This window comes from Zalophus californianus, chromosome 11 (assembly GCF_009762305.2).
Source record: "Zalophus californianus isolate mZalCal1 chromosome 11, mZalCal1.pri.v2, whole genome shotgun sequence".
Lineage (NCBI taxonomy): Eukaryota > Metazoa > Chordata > Mammalia > Carnivora > Otariidae > Zalophus > Zalophus californianus.
In genome coordinates this window covers 3,047,618-3,074,368 of record NC_045605.1, presented here as the reverse complement: position 1 = coordinate 3,074,368, position 26,751 = coordinate 3,047,618, and the positions used below count along the sequence as shown (strand labels likewise).

The following is a 26,751-nucleotide window of genomic DNA, read 5'->3' as shown; positions in this document are numbered from 1 at the left end:
TTCCTTTCATGCTGTGATGATGGGCCACTTCACATAAATATATGTGTGTACACACACACACACACACACACACACACAGAATATGAGTTCTTTTATGGGGAAAAACTACTTTTAAATCATCATTGATTTATGCCTACATCTTTATGCTTACATATTGTTTGTAAGCATAAAAAATAGTTCATTAGCATGAAGGAAGAGTCTATGTTCTCAAAGAATGCTACAGCTTCGTAACCGTTTCTCCTATATAGGAAAACAGCTCTGCCTCCAGGAGACTTCCTGAAAAGAACCTATTAGGGAAGGTACAGCACTGGAGAATCTGACTATAGTTAATCCTATTTGAACTAAGTATTAAAGACACTAGTTTTATGAGATTAGTTTTGGGGAATATATATCAGAATGAGGCTTATTTATGAGTAGCAAAAAATAAAAATAAAAAATAACATTGGCGTAAATAACATAAATAAGATAAAAGTTTTTCTTTCACGTAAAAGAAGTCCAAAGGTAGGAGTCCAGCTGAAATGCCACAATGTGCCAAATTCCTATAATTTGTATTGGCATTTGGCTTTCCCAAAATTGATCGAGATGGCTACTTGAGCTCTATCCATCATGCCCATCTTAGTACACAGAAAGCCAATCAAATTAAAGTCCAAATTAAGAAGTAGGCCTTAAAATTGTGATGGGAAGACTGCTGTCTGTCTGTCTGACTGTCTATCTATCTAAATGGCTTCTAGAATCATGAGCCTCACGTTAGTTTATTTGGGGTGGTATACAAGTTCTTTTAAATGACGTGAGTGGTTTTCTATTCTTCTTCAGGGCAGTTTCCCCAGAGAGTAATCCCCCAAACATCTGCCCAAAGAGTAAGAGCAGAGGGGACCAGAGCTGCGGGAGGCAGGCAGCATGAAGGCAGGACCCTCAGCGTGCAGTGTGCCAGCAGTCACCTTATCCCAGCGTTCAGGAGCATGCCTCATCCTTGACCTCAGCTGCTCAGTGTCTCTGTGATTCAACATCTCCTGAGAATCAACCTCTTTTCTACTGCAGAGCTCAAGGAAGGGCAACTGCCTATACGCGTGGGCTGACGGAAAACATCTGGGAAGCTACCTACCAGTAAAGACAAACTTTTAACAAATCTTTTGCTTCTTTTAGTGCCACTTTTAGTACCACTTCACACTCAGAGTTACTTGCACTCTCAGAGGTTGCTTGAACCGCGAATTCTTGAAACTTTTCATGGTTCTTCAGCACAAATGAGTGTGCTTTTTATTAGCATCCTCTATTGGCTGTCGTGTTCGGGGTTTTTCACATAGAGTCACTTACTGTCCATGTATGTGCTTTCCATGTTCCAAAATTAACCATGTAGTGTACTGTCATCTCACTGTTCCTTTGTCTTTTTGGTCTTCTATTTTAAAAGTTACTTAATGTCTTTTTTTACTTGGATTTTCTGCAGGACCAGAAATGCGTGGTGTCAGCTCACCATTTATAAATAAAAGTCCTCACTTATTTTCCAACAATGTTTTCTATCTGTTTTATTATAGTGAAAGTTCTCTTCAGAAGTCAACAATAATGGTTCTTTTGTCAGAGCCAATGAATTCTACGCAGTGACACTACCTTGATGACACACCCCACTTTCCAAAAATTTTGCCTTGATTGATTTTTCTGAGCCTTCTCTCTCTTTAAAAACCTCTCATTGTCCAGCTCTTTCTTACCTTCAGTTTTTTGTCTCCTGTCTGTGTCCTAGGTTCTTCATCTTCCCACCTCTTTAATGTGCACTGAAATTCTGACTTCAATCAGTCCTAATCTCACTACATCTTAAGTCATCCCATCTCTCTATTTTCACTGCCACTGCATACTGGGGACTACCAAGTCTGAATCTTCATCCCTGACTGAATTCCCAAGCTTTGGATGCATATCCACCCCCCACCCCAGGTGACAGACACTTCAGTCCTGCTACCCACTCAATATGGATATCCTCTGAGCAAGTCGAATTCCGCGTCTACTAATGAGCTCACCGTCTCCTCTATCATGCATGTTCCCTCGCACGGGGATTGCGGTTCAGTTGATGGCCCCACTCATTGTTCCAGTTAAAAAATAAAAGGAGGATAATAGCATTTCTCACAGAACTAGAACAAATAATACTAAAATTTGTATGGAACCACAAAAAACCCCAAATAGCCAAAGCAATCTTGAGAAAGAAGAAGGCTGGAGGTGTCGTAATCCCAAACTTCAGGACATACTATCTAAAGCTGCAATAATCAGAACAGTATGGTACTAGCCAAAAAATAGATACATAGATCAATGAAACAGAATAGAGAGCCCAGAAAGAAACACACGCTTTTATGGTCAATTAGTCTATGGCAAAGGACACAGGGATAGTCAATGGGGAAAAGATGATGTCTTCAACACAGTGCTGGGACAGCTGGACAGCTACAGGCAAAAGAATGAAACTGGACCATTTTCTTACACCATACACAAAAATAAACTCAAAATGGATTAAGGATCTAAATCTGACAGTGGAAATCATAAAACTTCTAGAAGAAAACATTAGGCACTAATCTCTTGAAGGTCTCCCTTAGCAAGATTTTTTCTGGATACATCTCCTGAGACAAGAGAAACAAAGGAAAAATAAACTATTGGGACTACCCCAAAATAAAAACTTTACAGAGTGAATGAAACCATTAACAAAATGAAAAGGCAACTCAGTGAAGGGGAGAAGATATTTGTAAATGATATATATGATAAGGAATTAATATCCAAAATATATAAAGAGGTCATACAACTGAACACCACCCCCCCCAACAAATAATCCGATTAAAATGGCAGAGGACCTGAACAGACATTTTTTCCAAGGAAGACATCCAAATGGCCAACAGACACATGAAAAGATGCTCAACATCACTCATCATCAGGGAAATACTAAATAAAACTACAGTGAGATATCCCCTTATACTCGTCAGAATGGCCAGAATCAAAAAGACAAGAAATAATAAGCGTTGGTGAGGATGTGGAGAAAAAGGAAACCTCATGCGCTGCTGTGGGAACGCAGGCTGGTGCAGCCACTGTGGAGAACAGTATGGAGGGTCCTCAAAAAGTTAAAAATAGAGCTACCATATGATCCAGTAATTCCACTACTAGGTATTTACTCAAAGAAAATGAAAACACTAATTCCAAGTGATACATGCATCCCTATGTTTACTGCAGCTTTATCTACAAAAGCCAAAATATGGAAGCAACTGAGTGTCCATCGATAGGTGGATAAAGAAGATGTGATACACACACACACACCTATGTATGCACACAAAATGGAATATTATTCATCCACAAATGGATGAGATCTTGCCATCTGTGACAACATGTATGGACCTAGAGGGCATTATGCTAAGTGAGAGAAGTCAGACAAAAAAAGACAAATATCACAGAATTTCACTTATATGTGAAATCTAAAAAAAAAAAAATGAATAAATAAATAAGCAAACAAAAAGCAGAAACAGACCCTAAAACACAGAGATCAAACTGATGATTGCCAGAGAAGAGGGGCACAGGAGGATGGGTAAAGTGGGTGAAGGGGAGTGGGAGATACAGGTTTCCAGTTACGGAATGAATAGTTCACTGGAATAAAATGCATAGCATGAGTAATATGGCCAATGAAACGGTAATAGTGTTGGATGGTGACAGATGGCAGCTACACTTGGGGTGAGCACAGCATGATGTACAGACTTGTGGAATCACTGTGTTGTGCGCCTGAAACTAGTGTAACAGTGTCTGTCAAGTATACTTCAATAAAACAAAACAAAACAAAACAAAAAGCATGCTATGGAATAATATTTTTTCTGAATAAAAATATTTGGATTTGCATCACAAAAAGGCAATTAATCCAGATTTTCCCCTTTCCCTCTTACTATCTTGTCCATTAAATTATTTGCAACTTAGTATTTGACTTATTTCTGGTTTTCCTCCTTGCTTTAAGCCCATTCCTTCTGATCTAGAGTTTTAGGTTTATCTGACACTGTCTCTTTCCCTTTGAGGTCATCTTGATTACTATTGTTAGAACGAACTATCTAAAATTTAAACTGTCAATTTTACTACCTTATTCTAAATATCAGTGCTACCCATCACTTGCACTCCAAAGACCACATTTCCTAGAATAGTATCAAAGAACCATGATTACTAGCCACCACCTCTGCAGGGTCATCTTCCGTAATTCTTCCCTGATTTAACTCCAGTAGATACAAATTTACTTGTGTTTTTCTGTAAATTTGATACTGTTTCATAATTCAGTGGATTTTTAAAATATATTTGCCAAGAATGTCCTCCTGCTTTTCTTTGGCTAACTCCTATTCATCTGGATTCAAAACAGCTTTCACCTCTAGACTGACTTCCCGACTCTCCCCGGGATGGAATGACTGGGTCTTTCATTCTGCACTCAGAGCACCTTCTATCTCTGTCTGCTTACAGAATAGCTTGCTCATCACTGTACACTGTATCATATGATGTTTTATGTTTTTTAAAGACAGAACAGTCTTATTATTGGGAGAGCCTCAGAATCTAATATGGTACCAGGAAAATAGTTGGCAAAAAATAAAGCTACGTTGCATTACCAAGAAATTTTTCGACAACTTTGCATTAGTTTGCTTATGTGTTCTTTCTCTTCTTTCAAATATTTTGCTCTCATGTATATTTCAAGTAGAGAATTTCTTTTTTGCAAATACACGTTTTCACAGTCATGGAAAATGCTACGATACTCTAACTCATGATGAAGTTATAACTTAATGCTAATTTAAATAAGGTAGATTCTATTTTAGAACTTGAATTTGGAGATATTAACTCAGCCCTCCAGCTCTCCAGTTTATTTATTTGTTAAATGAAGAAATTGTACTAGATGAGAATTAAAGTTCTTCTAAGAAGTTCCAAGGATTTGTTAGCTGCTATTTGAAAAAAAAAAAAAAAGTCTTCTAGAAGCTTATAAGCAAATAGGCAGACCTGGGTATCAGTAGCAAAAGAGGATTCCTCTTTTTCCTGAAGAGCTAAGAGACAGGCATCTGGTCCCCAGAGACAGAAGAGAGCTAGGCTGAACTTTTGACTGATTTCCCATTTTCTATGAATGTGCTTTTAATTATGACCCAATAATAAGAAGGCATACATGAGATAATTTGCTTTCCTTTTATCTTCTGTTTTGAGTTATGACCAAAATAATATAAAATAAGAATAATGTCATATTTTTATTGAAAGAAATGGTATCAAGGGCTTCCCTTTAGTATAAGCAATACTATTTGGTTACTTGGGAAAATCACAAGGTAAAATCTAGAACTAATGAGGCTTATTTCCCAAACTAAAGCAGTTTCAGTAATTTATGAGTCACCATGACACGTTTTCTCTTGTGACCAATTCACAATTTAGCTCTGCTGCAATCTATCAGAGATAAAAACAATTTCCTAGGGTTTTAATTCTTCCTGCATATTCTAATTGCTTCCAGCTGTAGCCAGGCTGATTCTGGATGAACCTGCACACAGCATTAAATGGAAAAATAAGAGCTACAATTGTATCCCATTTAAAAATATAATCTGGATGCTACAATGTTTTATCAGGCTCACATAAAACTTAGCAGCAACCCTCTCAACTATCTTGAAAGTAGCTGGTGAACCAAAGAAAATACAAGAACCTATTCTTATTCCCACCTTTACAGTTTCAAGTATCATTTATCATCACGGAGTTTTGTATAGCATTAGAGATGTTCTTACTCCTTTCCAAGCAGAAATGTACAAAGCGACTTACGTTACAGCAGAGAATGCATGCATCATTCATAGATGAGCTTTCGGACTTAACAGAGCACAGAGGTCTTCAATAAGTTGCCATTTTAAGGGGATAACTATCAAATGGTTCAAAGATGATGCAATGATGTCCACATTTAGATTACAGATGGCTTCTCAATCTCTCTTCCATTGTCTTGGGATTTTATTTACTTCTGGTGTGTGTTCACAGGTGTGTGTGTGTGTGTGTGTGTGTGTGTGTGTGTGTGTGTGTGTATTAGGAATGGGACCTCCAGAAATAGGGAATCCTTTTGATGGGAATGTGGACAGGAATAAAAAAGGTATTAACATCAGCATACAGCAGTTTCCATATAATCTTGCTTTTTTGCCTTTTGCTTTATAACTCATCACTACAGAGGTGGTGTAATGTATCGGTTTTTCCCAGGACTGCTGTAACAAATAATCACAAACTTGATGACTGAAGACAAAATAAATTTATTCTATCACGGTTCTGAAAATCAGAAGTAGAAAATCCAGGTGTTGGTGGAGTCATGCTCCCTCTGAAGGCTCTAGGGTAGACTCCTTTCTTGCCTCCTCCAGTTTCTGGGGGCTCCCAGTGTCCCTTAGCTTGTGACTGAAAATTTCCAGTCTCTGCTTCCAGCTTCTCATGACCTTCTCCTCCTCTATTCTGTATCTTCTCCTCTTCTCTTAGAAGGATATTTGCCATTGGATTTAAAGACCTACCAGAGGAAACCAGGATAATTTCATCTCAAAATCATTAACTTATTTATAAAGACCCCCCTTTTTTGTTTTACAAATAAGGTCACATTTACAGTTTCCAGGGATTAGGATGTGGACATGTGTTTTTTGAGTATGGCAGCCATTCAGTCCATTACTAAATTGTCCGAGTCACCAAGGTTATAGCTACAGGGAAATATGATCTACTTCTTTGGATCTGGCAACCAAGTTCCTTCTGAGTGTCCTTATATGGAGAGGACTTGGAGAATTTCCTGATTGCTCAGGAAAATCTTAATTAAAAAAATGTGATTGGCTGCTGCGTATCTCCAAACTATAGAATGAGGAGAAAAGATGTGCAAAGGAAAGCAAAAGGCAGAATCATCCTGCAAACCTCTTCCACGTGATCTGAAGAATTCCATGAGGGACGGGCAAGGTCATAAATTAATGCATTTCGATCTTTAGTGTCAAGTTTATATAGAGATTTTTTTCCCATTCCTACAAAAATTTACTGAGTACCTACTATATACTAACTACTCTTTAGTATGCTAAATCTGTTACAGACACAGAGAAGCCACCGTGTTGTAAGCCAGACAAGAATGCGCTAACACTCAGGTCTGCAAACTCCCGGTTCCCCATTTACACACAGAGAGGATATGGCACATGCTGGAAAAAACAAAATAAAAAGTAAAAAAAAAAAAATCCAAAAAACTAGGCAAATGTAAAATTCTAGACAGATTTGTAAATGTCAAGTTGTACTAAATGGAAAATCCTTTATACTTGAATGGTTCTGGATGTTTGAAAATCACTTCAATGTCCAACTGTGCCTATATTCTCTTTAGAACAGTTCTTTGTTCAGTGTGCTTTTAATAAAGATGGGGTAACAGCAATAATGCTGTTGGGGATCAGTAAACAGAACTTAGGATCAGAATATAATATTGTTGCGTTCTCATGACTGCAATATGGGAAAAGAAAGAATGATATGATTAATACATATGCTTTCTTTTGCCATGGCTGTGAGGTAAAGATGATTGTCAGCATTTATGGAAGCTGTAACAAGATAAAATGCTTCTCAACAGTACTCACTCCCATTCCAAATATGCGCTAGCATGACAGGTAGCTTGAGCGTAACTCTTCATGTTTTTGTTTTTATATTTTAGCTCAAATGATATGCACGTAAATGTTGACATTTTTCTAGAGAGGAGCAAATTTTCAGAACAAGGGTGGGTGTACACATTTTTTCATTGTTGCCTTTTCTCTGTTCCTTGGACCCTTGTTCTGGTTTAAAGTCATGGCAATCTCCCACCTTGCTGACATGTCAAACAAAAGAACACAGGAATTTTCCAGTAAATGCTTTTGTGCTGTCTCTTAAATTCTTCTTTCAACACCAGGCTCTTCCCTTCTGCACATTTAATTAAGTTTGTAAGGCAATTAACTCCCCTAATCTCTACAGCCATAACTGTAAGTGTTCTGATTTTAAATCATAGTTCTTTGGAAACTTACTAGCTATTTCTTCATAATCCTGTACACGAGCGTCAGATGGGTCGTCATCAAAAGCCAGTTTTATTTCAAAAGTAATTTCAAAGTCAACCAGCATCACAACAACACAATTTGGTTCCCCTTCCTTTTCTGCTCAAAAGAGTCAGAAAACCACAACTGGTAACATTGGTACGCTTAAATCAAGTGATCTCCAGGAAGCGTAATGAATGAGTTCCTATAATGCCAGGATCCTGACAAGAGTTTCTTGCTCATCAGCCTCTGTTTCTCTTGCTTAGAAGCTGCAGAAGTATGTTTCTATAATGCGTACTTCCCTAATGACCTTGTCGGGTTGCCTTCAAATCATTCCCCTGCACTAGGGAGACATCTTTTCTGCTGGAAAGGCCTTCTTTTTTACATGAAAAATAAGTCCGAGTGTTTTGACTCTGTGAAGAGCTTTAGGCAGATTACCGAATCATGATAAGCGAATAAAGAGAAACATAATTTGTATTTTTGGAAACATGTTTATTTCTTAAAATAAGCTAAAAATATTGCATCATTTTCTATTTCCATATGGCTCACTGGAATCTCAATATTTTCCATTGTCTGCTGGAGAATGAACTTCTTTAGCTCTTTTTAAGTTTCCAAGCTATTTCTGGATCTCAGTTAAAATGCACAGGCTGAATCATTCACATTCTTTCTGAGACTCAAGTTGGCTCAAGGCCAAGGAATTCAGAGGAATTTCCATGAATCTTATTTTAGTCCTATCTTTGTAAAAGGCCATGAATTATCTTAATAGAATATCTGTTAAGCAATAGTTAAGTAAGATCATAGCTCTTACTTCAATAACTCATCTGAAGGAAAATACAAAAATGTCAAAAAAAAAAATCTTTGTGAGTAGTTAAGATGACAGGCTCTGGACTCATTCAGTCCTGAGTTTGAATTCTGTCCATTGGCAGTTGTGTGACTTTAATAAACCTTTCTTACTTTGCCCACAGCTTAATCTTTTCATCTCTAACATTAAGATCTGGGAGCTCAAAATCTCCCATGATTATTTCAGTAATTAAAAAAGATAACATCTATGGAGCCCTTAAGTAAAATGCCTAATACAGTATATACATAAATATTATTTTTAAAATCTACATACAATAAGTCATACAAGCATAATATTTTGAGAACATAAATCTTTAGTCCTTCACAAAAAAAGCTATCTGTATACCTACAGGCAACTAATAATAATAGACTAAGAAATGAAAGTACAGTTGTCAGACAAGGATAAACACAGAACTTCTGTTCAATCAGAAGGATTCTGCCAGTAACTTCTTTAGAAGAACACTTTGGCTCAGCTATTATCTTATATTTTTATTATAAATATTGCTTATTTGACTTTTAAAACAAGCACACTTTCAAGACATTTTAGAAGAGAACAAAACTAGCAGATCCAGGTGAAGTGAAAGTGACTTTAATAACTAATTGTTTTAAAACCTATAAGGAAATGAGTATCATTTTGCTAATATCTCTCTGAACGTGTTCTTGACCTACCTTTTCTGCCCATTTTCTTCTAACAAGGTTACTCCGGGCAGACAGCATATGATAAATGTGTACTGTGAGTAATTTACTGTTTGTAGGACTCACTGAACAAAGACAAAGGACTTAAAAAAAAAAAAGTAATCAGCTGCTTCTGGGGTGTTTCATTGCCCTAAACTTGAAATATTAATTAATGCTTTAAAGAGCTACAGTTTAGTTTTACTTTTACGTAAGTACAGAAGCAATACAACTCTGGGACTACAGAAACTGCTTTTCAGCAATGGTTTCATTTTGTTCATGTACTCGTGTCTGTCACACTTTATGGAATTTGCTAGTGAATGCATTATCATCTGTTTTATTAGGTCCCTTGCAGGGCATCATTCTAGAGGTGCACAGGTGAGCTGCGGTTTCCCAAAGAATAAAAGGAAGGCATGTGCCCACTGGCCGAAAATTAGTTATGTGAATGTCAGTAAGCAGGTTTAACTATGTAACGTTTATAAAATGGACTAGGAGATTCATTACCTAGACCATTAGAATAATTTTGAAAGTCACAAAGTGTCATAGTCCTCCCTTTAAACATGTCATGCCATCCCATGTGGTATATATTTACATAATTGCCTTGCAGGTTTTTTGGCTTGATCTGAGCAGAAAGATCCTGAGATGTACTTGGGTCCACACATGGTTGAAATGAGAGAACCATGTCCGAGGCAAAGTTTAAAAGTAGGTTCTCATAAGTTCTCGTAAACCTATGCATCCAGGTAGAAGGTTTTGTGGCCAAGAACTTAAAAGCATGTTTTATATAGATGAATAGATTGATAGAGAAAATACTGACCAGATAATCAGATTATACTAGAAAATTTTACTCACATTCAGACGTAATTCCCTGGGGTAAATTAATGTTTCAGATGTATATGGAAATACATAAACATTATTTAATCAATCAACCAGTCAGTTAATTAATTAATGTATTTTATGCTTGACTAGAGAGATCAATAAATAAATCACTTCCATTAAAATACATATCTCCAGTTTAGAAGGACTAAGAGAGGGCTAAGACAACATTTAAGGCATTGAAAGGAATTCACCCTTTCTCCTATTTTAACGTTTGGGCTGTGTATTGAATCCAAAATATATCTATGGAATCATCAGGCTGATTTCAAAACTTAACCAGTCCCTAAGAAGTTGATTCATTATCTCCTTTAATCCTTGAATCTGAAAGTAATTGCTACAGTTTATTGGGTTATATGTTATTTAATAATAAGATAGAATGAAGCAAATTCCCCATTCATCTCAGCCCTGCCATCAGCCCAGAGCATTCTCCTAAAGGCAGAATGGCTGTGGTGTCCAGACCTCAGCACAGAGACTCTTCCTTTGTTCTTTAGTCTAGCTTCACTCAGTGGTTTGCCAGTCTTCCAATGCACAGGAATCACCAGGGAGGTGCACACTGTGCCACGCACACCTAACTTAATAGTCAATTTACAGGAGATTCAAAGAGAATTAGGACTACTAGCATGCTTTTTTTTTTTTTTTCTTTTGCACCTTTGCAAGGAAAATCTAAGACCAAATCCCTGCAGAATGGTAACTCTTCTAATTGTAGCATGACATGGACACTAGTTATACCATTTCCATAGTGATTTCCAATTGCTACATTCAGTCCAATTTATTCAAGTCATTGAGAACAATTAATAAGAGCTTCATGAGACACCTGTAAAAAAAATAGGAGTCGCCAAGTCTTAAGAAAGATAAAAATTAGAACTTATATCTCTATTTAGGTTTCCAGTTCTAAGATTTAGTTTAGCAAAATATTTTTTGCTCAAATGCTAACTACAATTCAGTCATTTAAAAGACAATATAGATGTGCCTCTCTGCCAGGAAAATATTCCTCAGAAGACAGCAAGGGGCGAAAAAGTTATACACTTGATTTCTATAAAGTTTCCTCAAAAGCTACTTAATATAATAGTAAAGACTATTCCAGATGGCTCTGTTTGGCTGACATGGTAATTCTTCCAATAACTATAAACGTGAGATGATAATTCATTACTACAGCAATTGGGAGACTTATTTTTCTTAAAATGGAATCCCATTCAAAAACAAATTAAACCAACTGAATGTTGAAATTCTCTCAAATCCAGGACCACTCTAGGGACTTATAGGAAGGAAAATCAAGGTTTTATAGTTACCTTTTGATGGAATGTCAGCTTATATAATAAGTATAACCTCTGCCCCCTCAGTACTAAGACTTTATTTTTTCAGCAGTTTTAGGTTCACAGGAAAACCAAGTAGATGATACAAAGCTTCCCCTTATACCCCTGCCCCAACGTGTGCATAGCCTCCCCAATTGTATAAATATATTATATATATATATGTATACACACACACACACACACACACACACACACACACGTTTAGGCCGTATGTATTCCAGACTGAGAATGGGAGAAGCTAGCAACCAAAAAACATCCGTAGACACAGACCAAAAATGTCCCAAGAAAAGCTTGCTCTCTCTAGCCAAAGAATCAAGAAAAGGGGCGACCTGACAAAAAGAATACATTTGGACAACTCTCTACTTCAGACATGCACTGCAGAACCCCACCCCTCCAGCCCCCACAGTCCTCCAGCAAAGGTCAAGTGGAAAGCCTAGATTTTCACCCTGGCAGGGTTGTGACAGGCATCTCCATCCCCAGAACACTAAGGAAGGCAGGAGGAAGAGCCAGACCTTTTATACCTGCTGAGCTTCATGCCACAATGGAGTTCGTGGCGCGCATGTGGGAAGTCTGGACTTGAACCTCTGCCTGATTCATCACTTTCCACTTGCTGGTGTCTTAGCAAACTTAGTGTAAAATTGGGCCTCTCACCACCAATAAACCATCAAGACTGCCACGTTATGGCCATGGAAGTGAAAGCCATGTTGGGTGCAGGACCAAGGTGTCCCTCTCTCTCCTGGCCAGTTGGCATCAGCCAGAGACCTACACTCCCACCTGCAGTAAGGAGAAGCACCCCTTACCCCCGTGTCAGCAGAGACTGATCCGGGAACCTGGACTTGAACTCCCACCCGGCAAAAACCGGACAACACACCTCCCCCACTGAGGCTTCAGAGGAAGCCTGCAAAAACACAAGATTTAAATAAGATCCAGAGTCTCATAACATAATACTCAAAATCTCCATGTGTCTTTTTTTGTTTAAGATTTTATTTAATTTGAGAGAGAGAGAGAGAGAAAAGATAAAAAACTAGAATAGCTTAAATGATTTTGAAGAAAGAGACAAAAGTGGAAGGAATAACTCGGAGACATTTCAAGTCTCGGTATGGACCTATAGTAACCTGTCTGTGAAGTACCAGCAAAGGGATCGACACACAGATGGAGGACATCGAGGAGAGAGCTCACAGAGCCCTCATATGAGTACGACCAGCTGACTGTTTTCTTCACAGAGGTGGAAAAGCAATTTGATGCAGAAAGGATAAGCTTTGAACTAAATGGTGCTGGAGCACTGGATATCCATAGGCAAATAATAATAGTAATAATAACATATAAATAAATATACAAACAGACAAATAATAAACCTTTACCAAAATTCACAACTTATACAAAATTTCACTCAAAATTAATTGTAGGCTTAACTGTAATATATAGAACAGTATAATATTCAGATAACAACATAGGAAAAATCTTTGAGATGTAGAGCAGGGTGAAGATTTCTTGGACAAAAACCCAGAAACATGATCCATAGGGGGGAAAAATGGTAAACTGAACTACATCAAAATTAAAACAAAAATTTACTCTGAAAAAGATGGTTCAAGAGGATAAAAATACAAGTTACAAACTCTGAGGAAATATTTGTGAACCATGCATCTGTCAAAGGACTCATATCTAGAATAAATGAAGAGTTCTAAAAATTCTATAGCAAAAAAAAATTAAACAATCCAGTTAGAAAAATGGCAAAAAGTAATAAAGAGACATTTCTATAAAGAGCATATTCAGATGGAAAATAAGCACATAAAACAGATATTCAACATCACTGGCCATTAGGGAAATGCAGTTAAAGGTCACCCTGAGATATCATTCCATACCTATAAGTCTTGCTAAAATTCAAAATACGGACAACACAAAAACTACCAAGGATGTGGAAAAACTGAATCTGTCATACATAGCTGGTATATAAATGGAATATAAATGGAAAAAAACATCCTGGAAAATATTTGACATTTTCTTTAAAAAGTAAGCATACACTTATCACAGAACCCAGTAGCTGCACCCTTGGGAATTTATCCCAGAAAAATGAAAATTTATGTCTACACAAAAACCTGTACATGGATGTTCATAGGAGTTTTATTTGTAATAGCCAAAAAATGAAAACACATAAATATTCCTCAAAAGGTAAAGTGTTGAACACAGTTGTATTTCCATGCCAGGGAATAATACTATAGTAACCTCCAATAATGATAAAAAGGAACAGACTACTGATAACATGCACCACCTTGAATGAATCTCAAAAGCATTATGAGGAGTAAAAAGGGACAGTCTCAAAAATATCAAATACTGTGTGTTTCCACTTATATAACATTCTTGAAATGACAAATTTATAAAGATGAACAGGTTAGGGTTTGTCAGGGTTCAGGAGCCGTGGGGGTAAGGTGGTAAAGGTATAACTTGAAAAGGGTATCTTGGGGGAGCTCTTTGGGGTAACAACAGACTCATTCTATACCTTGGATTCTGGGAGGGTGGGAAGCCACGTATGTAATGAACTGACACGGAACTATGAATAAACACTGTACTAATGTCAATTTCCCGGCTTTCATATTGTACTGTAATTACATAAGATGAAACCAGTGAGAGAAACTAGGTAAAGAGAACAGGGGAACTCTCCATGCTGTCTTTGCAACTTCATGTGAATCTATAATTATTTCAAAATGAAAAGTTTAAAAAAAATTTAAAACTTGTTCTGTAAAATAAAAGTGGTGAGGAAGCATTGCATATAGCAGTTTAGCTGTAAGAATCACAAAATATATTAACACACGAAAGCTCCCAATGTGCTTAATGAAGAAAACATATTTGATTAACTTCACCATTCCCAAATTTTAAATCAAAGAACACAACTTGGGCATCTCTTCTGTAAGGAGAAAATGGTGGCTAGCATATAAAAATATGAAGGGGAACAAAATCTGGCTAGCCAAAACTTTCTTTATCTGGTTCTGGAATTATCTACACAGAAATTGTACAAACATAAGAAATGCTACTATTTGCTCATTTAGTTAACAGACTTGAATGGAGAAGGATGAAAAAGAAAGTTTTTAAACTACTTTCCTTAAATTTAGAACAGACACTGGGTACAAAAAAAGGCACTTAAAAGGATTTTTGAACCCAGACTTAAAAAGAAAATGGCAGAATCTTTTGAAGGACATGAAAAGATAAATAAATGTGCTGAAGTTACCCATGGAACAGTCAATTATGTTATCCTGTTTTCAGGAAGTGAGGGTTAGCAGTATTTTTGATAATACACAGTGCTTCCTAAACAAATTGGTTTTCTACCTTGCCATTTTTGTGATGAAATAATTTCAGTTCTTATGAGCCCTCGTTTTTATTTTCTATACAAAAAGCATAGAAGATTTTCTTTATGGTTTTCAAAGCCATTTTGCTCACAGTGGCTTCCATTTAGGCAAAAAGCCTATATTTGAAATTTTACATTTTCTTACATATAAAGGAGTTTTCCAGCTGTATAACTACATATAATTTCACAAAATTTACCTTAGAAGTTTGGAGTCAAAATATTCCTGAAATTTGGAGACAATTAAAATTTTCAGGATAGCTACTGCTTGAAATTAAAATACCTCATATCTTAACCAATAATTGGGACATGCTTTTAAAACATATTTTAAAGAATTAGTATGAAGACAAAATCAATTCATCACTTGAAAGAAAATATATAGCCATTAGATATGATACTCTGGAAAATATGCAATTATTGTATTTTTAAACCTTTTTTAAAAAAATAAACTATATTTTTAGATCATGCCCTAAGCCGAAATCAAGAATCGGGTGCTCAACCAACTGAGCCACTCACGTGTCCTTGTAGTCTTTTAATTTTTATAGGAGTACAATAATCTTGATTACTGCAGTTATCTAATACTTTTTGATAGTTTAATTTAATTCTCCATCACTTTCTTTTTTCAATTTTCATTTTTTTTTCTTCTGGGTGAACTCCAGATTCACCTTATTTGATTACTCTAAAATTCAAGTGGGATATCACTGTAATTGTAGCAATTCTATACATTAATTTAGCAGTACATCTTTACTGCATTTACTTTTCTTGAAACATTCTAGACAAGCCTATCCTTTATATATAAATGAATACTTATGTGTGCATACCAGCTTAAAAATCCATGGGAACCAAAGACAAAGGAAAACATACAGCCATACAAAAGCTTGTATATGCATGTTCACAGCAGTATTATTTAATATAGCTAAAAAGTGAAAACAATCCAAATGCCTATCAAGTGATGAATAAGTAAAATGGGGTATAGAATTTTATTTAGCTAAAACACACAAAAACAAACAAACAAAAAACAAAACAGGAATGCAGTACTAATACATCCTAATAAGGCATGTGTGAAACTTGAAAACATTACACCACATCAAAGAAGCGTGTCACAAACACCATATATGGAATATCCAGAAAGAGAAAAATCTTCTGAGACAGAAAGTAAATTACTGATTGCTTAGGTTCAGGAGTGTTGCAGGGGACATTTAAAGTAACTACTAAGAGGTTCAGTGTTTCTTTTTCTGGTATGGTGAAAATGTTCTACAATTGATATGGTGATGGTTGCTCAACTTTGTGAATATACTGAAAATAGGTGAACCATACACTTTAAATCAGTAAGTGGCATGGTATGTGAATTATATCCCAATAAAGCGGTTGAAAAAAAAATACACCGGAACTCAATGTACCTCTCCATGGTCATATTACCTTTGTTCTTCTGCAGACATAACCACTAGCCTTAATTTGGTATTTATTATGTCTTTGCATGTTTTTATATATAGTACAAAGTATCAGTACCTGTACTTGAAACTTGATAAAATATTATATTACATATGTTCTTTTAAAACTTTGTTTCCTGAATGTCAAGTTGGAGATTTTATCTCTATTGTCCTTAAGCTAGAATTCATTCATTTTAACAGTTATCCAAAGAAACTATAATTTACTTATCCATGCAACTACTATTCAACATATAGGTTTCTTTTTTTTTTTTTTGTATTACAGACAATGCTCTTGTAGATAGACAGTATTGATCAATTCCCATAAATAATGTGGCAAGTTCCCACCACTTTCATTAAGGTCTTTATTGTTTTTTAGCAGTGTTTTAGAATATTCTGTTATGGATGCTATTCCTATAGATATTCTTTCTAGATACTACATATGGACTGCTGCTTTTGTGAGCATGATCATCTCTCCTCTATATTTAACTGGTTATCAGTGGTCTATAACATGTTATTTTTTTCAATATTGTTTTTGTTAACTTATTCTACTAAAGTTCTAAGTGTTTCTCTTTGATCCTCTTGAGTTTTCTAAAATAGCAGAATGTAACCTCTTTCCAGGAGCTGTACTCCCTATTGCTGCTACATGACTCATTGTATTAACTAGATGTTTCAGAATTATGGGTTAGAAAGACTCTGTCTTTTTCAATATCTGTTTTTTCCCAACTAACCATGTAAGTGGGGACTAGTTTAAAATAGGTGTTTTAAATCAGTATAATAAATCGATAAATTTATTAAAAGTTGCTTCATTTTTTTGGAACCCGTAGAGATTGATACATTTTCATCATATTGCCTATACACAGGTTTTTAAATGTTTAAGCCAATATATTCTTTAAAAAAAAAGATTGATTTATTTATTAGAGAGAGAGAGAGAGAGAGAGAAAGCACAAGCAGGGGGAGGGGCAGAAGGAGAGAGAGAATCTCAAGCAGACTCCCCACTGAGCACAGAGCCTGACACGGGGCTCAATCTCACAACACTGAGATCATGAACTGAGCCTAAATCAAGAGTCAGATGCTCAACTGACCGAGCCACCCAGGTGCCCCTTAAACCAACATATTCTAAGAGTATTTAAAATACTTGCTCAACAAAATTATTCAGAGGTTTTGATCATTTCCTTCTAGTTAACTATTTATCTCGTAGCAAATGACCACTAAATGACTTCACTTACAACAGGCTTTGCCATTTCTTTGACAGTTTCCTCTGCTAGTTCTCAGTTAGGACTCCTTAAGGAGACACCACCTTACATCATTGTTCCTACTGTGGTTTTCTATACGGGAAATAACTTCATCATCTTCTCTTATCTACTTATGATTCCTTATGTACAATCTGGCGATTGCTCAACAACCCTGTGATAATATGACAGGATAACAGAAACCCTGAAAATTAAAACGATGATCATTTATTCTAATTAATCAGTTTCTGATTGACACCTGGTTTGCAATAAGACCGTGCGTATGTGTTGTTGGCGCCGAGGGTGCCCAGCCAAGGGGGTGTGGGGCAGCCACACTGAAGCCTCAGTTCTCCTTACCAAGCTGTGTCATGGTTTTGATAGAGCACCTTTCCTTATTGGCCAGACATAACACTATCTAAGAACAAAATTGGGTCACACATTGGTATCTGACCTTTATTTTCATCTTTATATTTCATTAGCATGGCTGAGGAAGCCAGGAATATGCTTCTAGAACAGAAGCATTGTAGCCTCTGTCATTTACTGTCCAAATAGGGACACTTTTGCAAGTTTTTTTTTTTTTTTAAGTTTATTTATTTACTTTGGAGAGAGAGAGAGAATGCAAGCACGGGCAGAGGAAGAGGGAGAGAGAAAAATCTCCAACAGACTCTCTGCTGACTGTAGAGCCCAACATGGGGCTTGATCTCAGGACCCTGAGATCATGACCTGAGCTGAAACCAAGAGTCAGATGCTCAACCAGCTGAGCCACCCAGATGCCCCTGAAGGAAAAAGTTTTTAATAAATTACACAGGCAACAGGACTGAACGACTGAGCAAATCAGGACATCTGGTCAAGCAAGCCATTATATATTTGAGTACTTTCCTATGGAAGAAGAATAAAAAATAAGACAAAGATGGGTCAGTGCCTGGCACTGCAGAGGTAATTAAAACAAACAAAATGATGAAATGATAGCTCAGGATACAGGATATATGTTTATAAAAAGGTCAAGAAGTAGTAAGATCTCCACCTCAGAAAATATTTTTTCAGTCTTTCCCTATACATCCCCCTCTCTATCTCTTTCCCCACCTCTCACCCCACCCCCCAATAGATGTTTCAAGAATCGAGAGGTCAGAAAGAAAACAGCCTTTCTTCTGTTTCATTATAAAAATAAATTCACTATGATGTTAATTATAGGTATGGCTCCCTGACTTACGGAATTCATCCTTGGAACACCTTTTATATTAAAAAGAAGAATGGAGGGGAAAGACATTTCAGCCCTGTGAGATATATATTACTCTCAACCATATCTATGTCAAATATTAATTTTAGCAAAATTGAAATATATTTTAAGTCAAATTTATCATTAAATATATTAAACAGGTTTCTGTGATTTTTTTAAAGAGAACAGTAAAACACTCTCCTCTAATTGCATTTAAATTACTGTAGAGTTCTTTAAATTTTACTTCCTCCGGGCACCTGGGTGGCTCAGTGTTAAGCGTCTGCCTTCGGCTCAGGTCATAATCCCAGGGTCCTGGGATCGAGCCCCGCATCAGGCTCCCTGCTCGGCAGGAAGCCTGCTTCTCCCTCTCCTGCTCCCCCTGCTCATGTTCCCTCTCTTTCAAATAAATAAATAATATCTTTATAAATAAATAAATAAATAAATAAATAAATAAATAAATAAATAAATAAATTTTACTTCCTCGCCACACTGCTGCGTCTGAGCTCCAGGGTTATAATGAAACCTCGTGGCCGATGATTTCAGGTGCATGATGAGTCCAAGCAAAGAAACTGCTGGTCATCTGGCCGCCTTTTTGGTCAATAACATGAAACATTTGTTTTCAATAATAATTTTTGGTCATCCATAGAGTTGCTGCTTGCTTGTCCCTGTGTTTTAATTCCTATGAAATAGACGATGATGGGAAAAGCTTTATGCACTGCTAGAAACAGCTGACAGTTCAGACTGTCTTTTTCTGGCCAAGAAATGCTAACTTAACTTCGTCTGTTTTGTACTCTGGGACACTGCTTCTGAGAGAGACCCATTGAGTAAAGACCAAGACAAAAATTAGAGTGTTACTTAGGCCTTTCAAAGTGGGAAATATGACTTGTGTTTTTAATATTTTTATGAGTATTGTATGTTTATTAAAATTAATATCTCTAAAGGAGTAGTTGCTACTATACAGATCCAGGCATGTTTCTTACTGAGACAAGGCAGAGTTGTAATCTTAACATTTAGCTGGTGGAACAAAGAAGGAATCTGTTTAGAGTGAGCTGGAAAAGCTATTGGGGAAGAATTTCTTCTCCCTTTTATTAAACAAGTCATCAAATAACTAATGTGACATGTTGGTTCATTTAGCAAACATACATGAGGGCTAATTACGTGCTAGCCTCAAACTTTCTCTCAAGATTATAATCCAGGGAGCACTAGATAGGACTGTGATATATATTCTAGACCCCAAAGAAGAATGCAGGACCGACAGAAAATGACGTAAAGAGAGGAGAATAGGTGTGCCTGGAAAATCTGGACGTATACTAACATTTCCCTTATCTGAAGATTAGAATTCCGATAACCTAAAATGTGGTCACTGGGAATCAACAGAGAACGGGGTTCTTATTGCCCGTGACTCCTCCCCACAAGAATCTCTGTTAGACTGCGATTTGGAGAAAAAGTGATATGAATATTGGAAATCTCTATTTGAATAAAGGGGAAGAAAATGGAATTGATTTTTGTATGTATTATAGTCCAGGCAGTATGTAAAGTTATGTTCAGTTGCATGATCTAATATACTCAATGCAGCAACCATGCAAAGGATACTCACTGTGTTTACATATGAAATAAAAGGCTCATAGAATGTAATGTCAAACCAAATCTGAGGCAGAGTGTGAACTCAAAGCTTATGAAAATGATGGTGCTATCAAGGTTGCCCTCAGATGACTCCTTGGATTATAATATTATCTGTGCATATTTATGCGATTGGTAGGAAAAAACAGGTTTTACAAAAAGCAAATATATATATATGTACATATATATTATATCTCATATTCTCCCCAGTGGAAGACTGGGGAGAATATGAGAGGTTGAGTATACACATCTTGTTTGAAAAAGTAAGCAATTTTAACCAATCCAGGTAGTGAAGGCTGTTTTTGAGATACCATGCTTTTCATTTCCATGCAGAGTAAATTTCTGAGAGAGATACTGTTGCTAGTTACTGAGCCAAGGCCTTGGTCCTACCTACTATTTTTCTTTTCTTATTTTTGTTGATTTTCTCAATGCTAGAGTCAGTGCTGACACCATAGTCCTCAAAAGGAGAGGAGAGATGTCAATTCTAAAGCTTATCTCACTGTCTTCTCCAAATGTTTCTTAACCTTCAGTCATGGGCACCCATTGCAGTTGGAGGACATCACAGCATTTCCCTTTACTAATTAATTTTGACTACATATTTTTCCAGATTACATAAAAATTATATCATGATGTGTTTGTAGAATTTTAGTCATACATACAACAGGAAAAGGATGGGAAAATCTAAGTACTTGTTTTTAGTGTTCTAAGATGCCATCACTCACCAACGTAACAACAGTAAGAATAGGAAAGAAGAGGTGATGTTTGAATGTTCTCCATCCTATCTGCTTAAAAAATGACTATTTCTAACAAATACATTTTCTGTTAATACTTGATATTTTTTCCTTATCTATCCAATGCTGAGCTTCTAACATCTTTTTTCCCCCTCCTAAGAATTCGTTTGACGATATGCCTATCAATTTCTGACTAGTAGCATATTTTCTATCATATTAATTCGAAATCTTGTCCTCTTCTGTAGAGTTAAGATTTCCCCTTTGATCTACAGCACATCTTGTAGCTCTTGCCCAAGGTCACGTTGCAAATCTAGAAGCCATACACATGCAAGTGCTATCATTATATCACAGTTATGTGATGTAAACCAATTCGTTCTTCTTCTGTGCTATGGAGATACAGTTGAAATGACAAACTGATAGACAGCTACATCCCACTGAGTCCTCATCATAGTGCCATCAGCTCTTTCCTTTCTTGTTAGTTCTGCCGAGTATTTATTAAACTTACTGCAGTTCCTTCTGTTTGTTTCATTTGCCGTTTTTTTTTTCTGTAACTAGAAAAATTTAGAAGCATCATAGGATTTTCATCAACTAATAAAATACAACAGTCTAAACAGATTACAAGGTAGATAAACGAGAGAAGAAAATCTAAGTCACTAATTTCAGTTCAAATAAAATTAACATGGCTTATAGACCTCATAATGCTTTTTAATACCTCTGTCTTTAGCAACTCAAAAAGCTTTACAATTTTCAGGTGATTCTTACACAAAATGTGTGGCAGACAGACGGCGAATTTAACCTACAAGGAAAGGAAACTGCAGGGAAATTAAAAGCTAACCTGACCCACTTAAAGAATTGCTGAAAAAAATAATAACAAATGTGATTCCATTCTGTTTTTTTTTTTTTCTTTTAAAAAAATTCTTTTGGGGCGCCTGGGTGGCTCAGTCGTTAAGTGTCTGCCTTCGGCTCAGGTCATGATCCCAGGGTCCTGGGATCGAGCCCCGCATCGGGCTCCCTGCCCGGCAGGAAGCCTGCTTCCCCCTCTCCCACTCCCCCTGCTCGTGTTCCCTCTCTCGCTGTGTCTCTCTCTGTCAAATAAATAAAATCTTTAAAATAAATAAATAAATAAAATAAAATAAAATAAAATTCTATGAAGTTATGTTTACAGCACATGTAATCATTGCTTCCTGACGGTTCTCTCCCCAGATACTTTTACTCACTCCACCATTGAGGAGAACGGTATGTGTAGAACGAAGCTGCAAGCATGTTTCTAATGTTTTGGTAAAGTTTCTAATTTTGGCACCTCTGACTAAAGGCACTTTGCGCTAATGCACAGGTGGTACAAGAGTCTTTATATAACAAAATAAGTCAATGCAATTTTATCATGATGTGCTTTTTGCAAATACGAATCCAGAAGATACAACATAAGCATATGGAGGCAATGTGGATGGTATTTCTCTTCTGTTTGAAAGTTTTCCATAGTTTCCAAATGTTCCATCATGAAATTGTTTTAAGATAATAAAAATCACTTCACCATATTATCTTTCCTTTTTTTTTTAGAGTTCTCAGTAGAGGTGATTTATTATAATCATTGTAGCTGGGAATGAAAACACATGCACACATGCGCGTGCACACACACAATAAAATTTAAAAGCACTTTATATCTATTTCTGAAATTTTAGTATATGCTTTTTCTACCCTGAATCTCTCTGTATTATTCTTAGGATGTCACTTTTTAAATTTCACAAATCACACAATAAAAGGTTAAAGCACATTCTATCAGGCAACAGAGACAGGAGTCCGTTGAGTACATCTAAGTAGAGAAAGTAAGGACAGGTACTTGTCGCCCAGAGGATTTAATTTCCTGACTTCCGAAAGTATTTCTGAGAAAGAGAAAGGGACAAAATCCTGTTGTCAGACGTGCTGCTAAGTTACCCTCAAACAGCCTGGAGACAGACGTGTCATCTCAATTGCTTTCTAAAGGAACATCCTGTTCAAATAATGATTATGTACTCCACATTCATCCTCATAGAGGAAAAGAGTTATCATGACTCATTTATTTCCTTAGAAAAATCCATCAACATCTCAATTTATGTTAAGCTGAGATGAATAAAGAATCACATTTGTAACACAAATGAACCACAGCACACACTAGGCAATCGGACAGGTTAACTAACTTTTCCTCAAGAAAGTATTAATAGCCTTTCAGACTTAAATCCGCTCCCACATCTACAGCATGAATCCTTACGCCCTCAACTGGTGAGAGATGCATTTAGGTGTCAGCAAGATAGCTGGGGCCACTGAAAATCACGGGTGATATACAAGTCTTCATTCTCTCGTTAATCTGAAGGTTTAGCACATCGATCAATCACCTCTCATCAAACCTCACTTTTCTGTCTGCATAAAAACCAAAGACATGATTATTTTCCATCTCTGCAACTTTCCAACTCCGTTTCCCCCCTGTATCTCAGTTTGGTTAATCAGCTTACAGGGTCAGTCTCTGGAAGTCTGTTTATTCCTCATGCCCCTCTTCCCTCTCATTGGAATTCAGAGAGTGATCTTCTTCTCTCACCTTACACAGGAATTGGGGAAAATGACTGAAAAGCTGTGCATGCAAGGAAGTTTCTGATATGCAAATGTGCAGAGCTGTTCTGTCCTTTCCAAAGGACAGTCCCGTCCTCCCTAAGACTGAGCCTGAGGAAAGAGAGGAGCGTGCTGAATGTAATTAGGACGTTGGTATGAATTTGTTTAATTGTCTATCCCACAGGAGGCCTAGAGTAAGAGGAGGGGTATATAAACAATCTGGCAAAAAAGAAAGGAACAATATGCTTTTCTTTAACTTCTTTACTTTTCCAAAAAAGTTCATAGACAGAGCTATGAATGATGAGGCTTTATCATCTAAAATGTTGCTGCTTAAGGCTATCCTTGAGAAAGACAGTATCTGTTTTCAAAAATCCCCATTATTCTTGTCTAGTTTCTGAGTGCTGGAAAGAGGTAGGGAAATGGGGACAGAGGGAGGGGAGAAGAAGAGCTCTCTCGCTGGCAGAAAAATGCCTGACCAGCTTTGCTTCTTGAGCTGAGGGCTCTGTTTCCTCTGGCAAAGGAGGATATAGGAGGATGAGACAAGTATCCCCCTGGGCATCTGGAAAAGAATGACAAAGTCTAGAAGGATCTGGGTCTTCACTGCTACACTACGCTTCCGTGATTCTTCTCCAACTTCTCCAATGGGCCAAATTTGACTGAGGTCACCTCATTTGCATGGGAAGAACTCCACGGACTGTTGGCCTCATCAGGACAGCCTTGGGGGATTTACTCAGCTCCCCTAGGAGGGCAGGGCTGGTTCTTATGAACAGAGAGGGTTCTCTGAAGTGGAAACTGGTGCTGCATTTTCAAGGACTAATCAAATGACTCACCAAGGGAGACCAAGGGAAGGACTGCACGCGTGTGCATCAGCACAGCTGCCCAGCTCTGTCTGCACTGCAGTACAAGGAAGAGGAGTCCTCTGGAAGAAAACAGATGGAAAAGGGGAAGAGACAACTAGTGAGAGGCTTGAACCACAACGTGAAGGGAACAGGTGGTGTCTCCCACCACACTAATGACTTTTGGTAATTTATTGCCTTTGGCAGATCAGTCTTTTTGATTGGGTCCATGAGCAAGGACACAAGCCGTGGCTTGCTAGAGGACAGAGTGAGGAATCAGGAGAAGGGGGAGATGAGAATGACACAGCAGTGGGCCTGGCTTGATCTCTGACTGACACTATCATTTGGGAAAAGGCACCAGGTCAGCCAAAGTTTTGCCTACTACCGTGTGCCACAGACTCATGTCTCGCCAGCAAACTAGAGTTCTCTCCAAGTGAGTTTCCATGAATTCTTCTGAAAGTGGGACGGTACAGCTGCCGCATCATGGAGCCTAATACCTGGTTTCCATATTCTTTTTGTCAACTCACTGCCCATTCAGTACCTCGGGGAAGCCTGGCATCGCTTACTCTCAGAGTCTAGATCCTGCATCCCAAACCCTGGGCTAGGCTATCCCACATCCTCCTGCTCTTGTGACACACCTTTTAGGTCCTTGTTTCCCATTTGTAGCTCAATGTCTACTCTCTGTCAAGTTTACCTGCCTGTTGCAAATCTTAGCGATACCTTGAAGGCCTCATCTTGGAGTCATCAATAACCCCAGCGGGGCAGGGGGGTAGATAAAAGAAACATGACAACTTTTTCATTGGTTACTCTGTAAACAGAGCTAGGGGGAGTACGAGTAATCAGCCTTTCGTGTCTCCAGTCATATGTCTTGCTTTCTTTTTTTTTCCAGTGTTGACTCCCAACATTGTATGAGAAAAGCCTTTCGTGATGATGCAGTTAACAGACTGCCTTTGGTGTCTGTGACTACCTTTGGTTGGGGCTGCAGTAATGGTACGACTATCAGATACAAGTACACGGCCAATGGGAAATGGTATTTAGAATCTTCTGGATCAGGCAAAGTTGAAAGAATATCCCATCAAAGGAGACACAATTCATAGGTTCAACAACCGAGTGTAGACATCAGGAAGAACCAACCACAGTAGCCATGTGGCTTGAAAGAAGAGACATGATATAAGTTAGCCTTACCTTCTTAAAACTTGCCAATTTTGACTCAAGAAAAAGATTAATTATGGGATCTAATGATGCCTACTACTGTGTGCAGTGACTTCTGCTCCCTCCTGCCCCTGTAAAGCAGGAAGGTCATGCTTCTCTGGTAGGACCTGGGAATCGTGTCCCAGGCTCCCTTCTAACAGATGGCGGACCAGTCTTTCCTCAGTCTCAGAGCTGGGGTGGGGGCACAGGCATGCAGGGAAAGGTGCTGCCTGAAGGCCACTGATAAGGTGACTATCTTACTTATGTGCCAAACCGGGGTACTTCTGACAGTGCAAATGCACGCTAATCAGGAGGACACCAGGACAATCAGTATGTCAGGATAGGGTATCAGTTACAGAAAATGGGGATCGAATCAGAACTGACATAATGAGAATAAGTAGGAAGATCTGCCTGAGTACCAAGGCTACCTCAGCCTACTGCCACTTCAAGTTGCCAGGGATAAATCTGTCGGATGCTTCTGGAGGCTGGCAAAGTGGTCACCCCAAGATCCATGTCTCATTCTTGTACAGTAATGGCACTTCCAAGTGGGCTCATATCAGCTAAAGTCGGTAATTTTTGTTTGTGATTTTTCCTACCAGCTCTCTTGCAGCTAGCTTTGGTCAAATGACTGCATTTTACCTAGAGGGAAGTTAGTGAAGCCTGTTTGGTGTGTACCTAAGAGGGATGGAATGTACTCTCCCCTTTCCCTTGCACTGTTCCTTCAGAGTGGAAGGAAGGCAAGTTGGCGTAAGCCGAGGTCTTAAACCATGACAAGATGGTGTAAGTCTGCGTCCCTAAGACCCCGACATCGGAGCCCTGGAGCTCTCATGCTCAGGCTGCTCAGACTGTTGAGAGAGAAATACAGTTCTATCCTGCTGAAGCCACTGATGAGTGGACTCCG

At 37.7% G+C, this 26,751-nt stretch overlaps 1 long non-coding RNA gene across 1 annotated transcript in view; it reads right to left on the bottom strand.

Moving 5' to 3' along the window:
- Positions 1–6,249: 6,249 nt before the first annotated feature.
- Positions 6,250–26,751, bottom strand: part of LOC113913482 — an 87,371-nt gene continuing 66,869 nt past the window's right edge. The window contains exons 5-6 of the long non-coding RNA XR_003517231.2: positions 24,654–24,742; positions 6,250–6,478 (exon numbers count right to left, since the gene is read on the bottom strand). This is a non-coding gene — a long non-coding RNA (uncharacterized LOC113913482). The remainder of the gene's footprint in view (positions 6,479–24,653; positions 24,743–26,751) is intronic.